Here is a 6,000-nt window from a genome sequence, read left to right on the forward strand (position 1 = left end):
AGGCAGCAGCAGGAAGAAAAAATGTGCAGTTCAATTGTTATCCTTCTTCCAGCCTCTGTCAAAATGTGCAAGCCCAAACAATTCCATCTCAATGACAAATTCCTTACCTATTCAAACAGAAACCCCAGAGCAATGGGCACAGCACTGTCCGTCGGTCCTTCGGCAGGAGCCCTTATTGTTCCTCAGTTTCCAGTTTCTGTGGGTGCCTGCTATTTATGTTAACATTAATTTTCTTTTGCTGTCTCTCTCTCTCTCTCTCGCTCTCTGTGGAAACTGACAGTCTGTAGCCCCACCCTTCTTTGTGACATCATTATGTCAATCACGCAGCCTCGGAAAAAGAATGGGTGGAGATCCGAGCCAATTAAGAGAGAATATCACACTGCCTTGGGCTGATAAATGCTGCTCATATTTTCTTTCCAGTGTCTCCCCCCGCCCCCACCCCAATGTTGCTGTTCAGCCATCCTTGCCCAACTGTTCCCTTTCCTTGATTTGCAAAAGCTATTCGGCCACGCAAGGCTGCGCAGCCCAACTGTTGTCAACATCAAGTGGGGAGGGAGGTGAATCACTGAATTCTGACAGGAAGTTAATTCTGGTGATTGACATCAGCTCAGAAGCAATAACCAAATTACAATTGTTTTCCTCAGATAATCCATAGAAACAGACAGGTCTGCATGGCTCAAATGCATTCTGGACAATCCAGTCGTACTTGTTTAAACTACTCATATAAAGAACACGAGGAGTAGGAGAAGGTGTCGGCCCAGTCAACCCCTAAAGCCTTCTCTACCATTCATAAGGATCATTTCTGATTTCTACTTCAGCGTCACTGTCCAAAACAATCCCCACATTCCTTCAAGTCAAGATGGCTCAGAGCTGGTGTGGTCTCCACGGAGGCCGTGGTTCAGATTTATTCTATTTTTTAAAGTTTTATTTAGCGATACAGTGTGGAGTAGGCCTTTCCGGGCCTTCGAGCCACGCCACCCCAGCAACCCCTGGCAAATCCGATTAACCCTGACCCAATCACGGGACACTTTACAACCGGCCCGGTACGGCCTTGGGCTGAGGGAGGACCCGGAGAAAACCACACTCCATGGGAAGGGTGGACAGAGACTCCTTACAGAGCGGCACCAGAATTGAACGCCGGAACAGCATCGCGCTAACCGCTACGTTGCCATGGCGAGTTCCTTTTTAGGTTAGTAAGGATGGTATTGGGGACAGAAGTTGGGGGGCTGGGTTGAGGGTTTAGAGACTGGATGTGGGGAATTAGAGGTCAGGTTAGAGTGTCGGCCTCCACTCCAGCGATGTGGACCTGCGATGAAGGACATCTGTGGTCAGATGTTGGGCCAGCATACCAGCAAAGACGAGGGTTGGGTGGTTAGTGAGCCATCAGTGGGTTCCGGGATCGGAGCTCCATGCAGGCAGGGGACCCCCACCACCTCAGGTAAGTGAGTCAGTGAGACCAGAGTTCGAGGCCTAGTCTTCAGGATCCTGGCCATCGGAGAGTCCAGAGTTCAAAGCCTGGAGTTCGGGGTTTGTTTCTGAAGATCAAATCCTGGTTCATTGGAAGCCTGGAAGTCGAGGCTCACTGTCCAAAGCCCTGGTTCTGCAAGTCCACAAGGGAAATCAAGAGCCCAGTCTCTGCGAGTCCACTAGTCCACTGGGTTAGTTGAAAGTCCAATGTCTGTGAGTCCATGGGGGGGTGGCTGGAGACAGCCTGTCCTGTGGCTAGAGAACTGTCTATGTGTGTGCCTGGCTGACTGGGTCGGCGATAAGGGGCTTGTTTCCCTGTTGTTGTTTTGTTGCTTGTGTGGTCTGCAAACATAGTGGGCAGGCTACGTTGATACCGCCTTTTGTGGGCTGACCCCAAGCACATCCTCATCTGAACACAAATAACACATTTCGTGGTACCTTTCGAAGGTGGGCGTGCTGGATAAGTGAATCAGAATCTGAATTAACTCCCTTCGTGCCCAGGAATCAAATGCTCTTTGCTTGAGCTGGCCTCTGAGCTGCAGAATTCTGAAGGCTCACCACCCTCAGAGTGAGAGATTTATGTTCGTCTCTGTCCTGAATGATCCACGTCTCAGTCACAAACCGTGCTCCCCGCCAGCGCTTCTCCACAATCCCCCTTCTATCCAGCACGTCAGACTCCTTCAGAATCTCATACATTTTCATGAGATCTCTCTTTCATGCCAGCTCTAAAATAAGCAGCCCTCGCCTACTCATGCTCTTGTGGCAAAGAAGCCATCGCTGGAACCAATTCGTCTGGGATACGATTGCGAACACTCAGTGAGTGGCCACTTTATCAGATATAGGAGGTACCTAATAATGAGGTCACTGAGTGTATGTTCGTGATCTTCTGCTACTGTAGCCCGTCCACTTCAATGTTCGACACGGATGCTCCGAGGTGCCCTTCTGCACATCACTGTTGTAATATGCAATTATTTGAGGTCCCGTCAGTTTGAACCAGTCTCCTCTGACCTTTCTCATCAACAAGGCATTTTCACCCACAGAACTGCTACCCACTTTTTTTTTGTTTGTTTCTCACACCATTCTCTAGAGATTTTGTGTGTGAAAATCCCAGGAGATCAGCAGTTTCTCAGATACTCAAACCAGCCTGTCTAGCACCAACAATCATTTCACAGTCAAAGTCACTCAGATCGCATTTCTTCCCCATTCTGATGTTTGATGTGAACAACAACTGAACCTCTTGTGTCTGAACCTCTAGTGTTCTGCCGAAGGGTCTTGGCCCAAAACGTTGACTGCACTCTTAAGAACATAAGAAATAAGAGCAGGAGTCGGCCATCTGGCCTGTCAAGCCTGCTCCGCCATTCAATAAGGTCATGGCTGATTTGGCCATGGACTCATCTCCACCTACCTGCCTTTTCCCCATAACCCTCAATTCCCCTACTATGCAAAAATCTATCCAACCTTGTCTTAAATATATTAACTGAGGCAGCCTCCACTGCTTCATTGGGCAGAGAATTCCACAGATTCAGCACTCTTTGGGAAAAGCAGTTCCTCCTCATCTCCGTCCTAAATCTACTCCCCCGAATCTTGAGGCTGTGTCCCCTAGTTCTAGTCTCACCTACCAGTGGAAGCAGCTTTCTTGCCTCTATCTTATCGATCCCTTTCATAATTTTATAAGTTTCTATAAGATCTCTCACTCTCCTCTCTTCCACAGATGCTGCCTAGCCTGCTGAGTTCCTCCAACAACCTGTGTGTGTTGCTCGGATTTCCAGCATCTGCAGATTTTCTCTTGTTTGGAACTGAACCTCTTGACCACAATTGCATGCTTTTATGCATTGTGTTGCTGCTGATGAGATATTTGTATTAACGAGCAGGTACACCTAATAAAGCAGTCACTGCGTGTAACCTTCAGTCTTACAGGGCTGTTGGTCTGGATGTGAGTTCTAATCTCATTCAGACAACTGGAACATTTAAAAAACTTAAATAAATCTGGAATAAGAGGCTTTATTTCTTGCGCCTTTATTTCCTGTGGAGCATCAAGAAAGCTCACCTCTGTCCCAGGATACTGACGGACTTTTACAGCCGTACCATTGAGAGCATACTCACCAACTGCATCTCAGTGTGGTATGGCAATTGTCCCGTATCAGACCGCAAAGCACTCCAGCGTGTGGTGAAAACTGCCCAGCGGATTATTGGCACCCAATTGCCCACCATTGAGAACATCTACCATAAACACTGCCTGGGCAGGGTGAAAAGCATTATCAAGGATGCATCTCACCCTAACCATGGACTTTTTACTCTCCTCCCATCCGGTAGGCGCTACAGGAGCCTCCGCTCCCGCACCAGCAGGCACAGGAAGAGCTTCTTCCCTGAGTCTGTGATCCTGCTGAACCTCTCATCACAGTGCTAAGCAGTATTGCACCCATATTGTACTGTCTCAGTACTTTTATATTTGTGTGCTGTAGCACTTTTTTTAGTCGCAGTTATTTTGTAAATAACACTATTCTTTGCATTTCTGGTCAGATGCTAAATGCATTTCATTGGCTTTGTATCTGTACTCGGCACAATGACAATAAAGTCGAATCTAATCTAGTGTCAATGATGGTGGCCATTTGCGGTTTACTGTAATAACCGCAAGGCATAGGAGGAGAATTAGGCCATTCAGCCCTTTGAGTCTGCTGCACTATTTCATCATGAACAAGTTGGGTCTTTATTCTTTGGAGTGTAGAAGGTTGAGGGGGGACTTGATAGAGGTATTTAAAATTATGAGGGGGATTGATAGAGTTGACGTGGATAGGCTCTTTCCATTGAGAGTGGGGGGAGATTCAAACAAGAGGACATGAGTTGAGAGTTAAAGGGCAAAAGTTTGGGGGTAACATGAGGGGGAACAGAGAGTGGTGGCTGTGTGGAACGAGCTTCCAGCAGAAGTGGTTGAGGCAGGTTCGATGTTGTCGTTTAAAGTTAAATTGGACAGCTATATGGACAGGAAAGGAATGGAGAGTTATGAGCTGAGTGCAGGTCAGTGGGACTAGGTGAGAGTAAGAGTTCGGCACGGACTAGAAGGGCCAAGATGGCCTGTTTCCGTGCTATAATTATTATATGGTTATATGGTTATGGTTGATTTATTACCCCGCTGAACCTCCATTCTCTTGCCTTCTCCCCATAACCTTTGACATCCAGACTAATCAAGAAGCTATCAACCATTTTAAATACACCCAATTACTTGGTCTCCACAGCCATCTGTGGCAATGAATTAACCAGCCTCTGGATAAAGAAACTCCCCCTCGTCTCTGTTATTAAGGGACATCCCCACTGGCTCAAAGTCAAAGTCGAGCTTATTGTCAGATGTCCAAGCACACGTGTACACAGGTGCAATCCAAATCTTGCAGCAGCATCACAGGAACGTAGCATCATATACTGTAAGCAGCATTCAGAAGATAAAAACATGAATTAAATATCAATTATACAAAGTTTTTACACAATTAGAAGAAAAAGCAAAATGATTGGCAATGTGAAGATGCCATACTGTTGCTGTACTGAGGTAAGGATTAGGTAATGTTGAAGTTTTATCAGACGCTAGTCAGGCCACACTTGGAGTATTGTCAACAGCTTTGGGCCCCACATCTCAAAACGGATGTGTTGTCATTGGAGAGAGCACAGAGGAGGTTCACGAGGATGAGTCCGGGAATGGAGGGGTTAACACACGAGGAGCGTTTGGCAGCTTTAGGCCTGTACTCACTGGAATTTAGAAGAATGTGGGGCGGATCTCATTGAAACCTACCAAATGTTGAAGGGACTAGATAAGGTGGATTATGGAGAGGACATAAAAGTTGCTGGTGAACGCAGCAGGGCAGGCAGCATCTCTAGGAAGAGGTACAATCCATGCCTCTCGCCCAAAACATCGACTGTACCTCTTCCTAGAGATGCTGCCTGGCCTGCTGCGTTCACCAGCAACTTTTATGTGTGTTGCTTGAAATTCCAGCATCTGCAGATTTCCTCGTGTTTGCGTTATGGAGAGGACGTTTCCTCTGGTGGTGGGTGTATCCAGAACTAGAGGGCACAGGCTCAAAATTGAAGGAAGACCCTTTAGAACAGAGGTGAGGAGGAATTATTTTTAGCCAGAGAGAGGTGAGTCTGTGGAATGCTCTGCCACAGACTGCAGTGGAGGCCAAGTCCGTGGGGATATTTATCACGGAATTTGATAGATTCCTGATTGGTCGGGAGATCAAGGGATATGGTGAGAGGGCAGGTGTATGGGGTTGAGTGGGATCCGGGATCAGCCATGATGAAATGGTGGAGCAGATTCTGAATGGGCCGAGTTCTGCTCCTATGTCTTATGATCTTATGGATTGTGCTGGTTGCTTCAAGAACTGACTGATTTAAGGAAAGTGGCTGTTCTTGTTGGTGCAGGGCAGCTGTGAGAAGATGGTAGGGCCTGAATGGTGGGGATCTTTGAAGATACATGTTACTTCTTTGAGGGAGCAACTCTTGTAGATACTTTCAACAGTCGGAAGGGATGTGCCCGTGATGCATTGG

At 47.2% G+C, this 6,000-nt stretch overlaps 1 protein-coding gene across 1 annotated transcript in view; it reads right to left on the reverse strand.

The window, feature by feature from the left end:
- The window catches only part of csdc2a (cold shock domain containing C2, RNA binding a), a 61,608-nt gene extending 61,309 nt beyond the window's left edge, over positions 1 to 299 (reverse strand). Inside the window, exon 1 of the mRNA XM_072271698.1 lies at positions 108 to 299. The gene's annotated coding sequence lies outside the window, so the exon portion shown is untranslated. The remainder of the gene's footprint in view (positions 1 to 107) is intronic.
- Positions 300 to 6,000: the final 5,701 nt, after the last annotated feature.

Source organism: Mobula birostris, chromosome 11 (assembly GCF_030028105.1).
Source record: "Mobula birostris isolate sMobBir1 chromosome 11, sMobBir1.hap1, whole genome shotgun sequence".
Classification (NCBI taxonomy): domain Eukaryota; kingdom Metazoa; phylum Chordata; class Chondrichthyes; order Myliobatiformes; family Myliobatidae; genus Mobula; species Mobula birostris.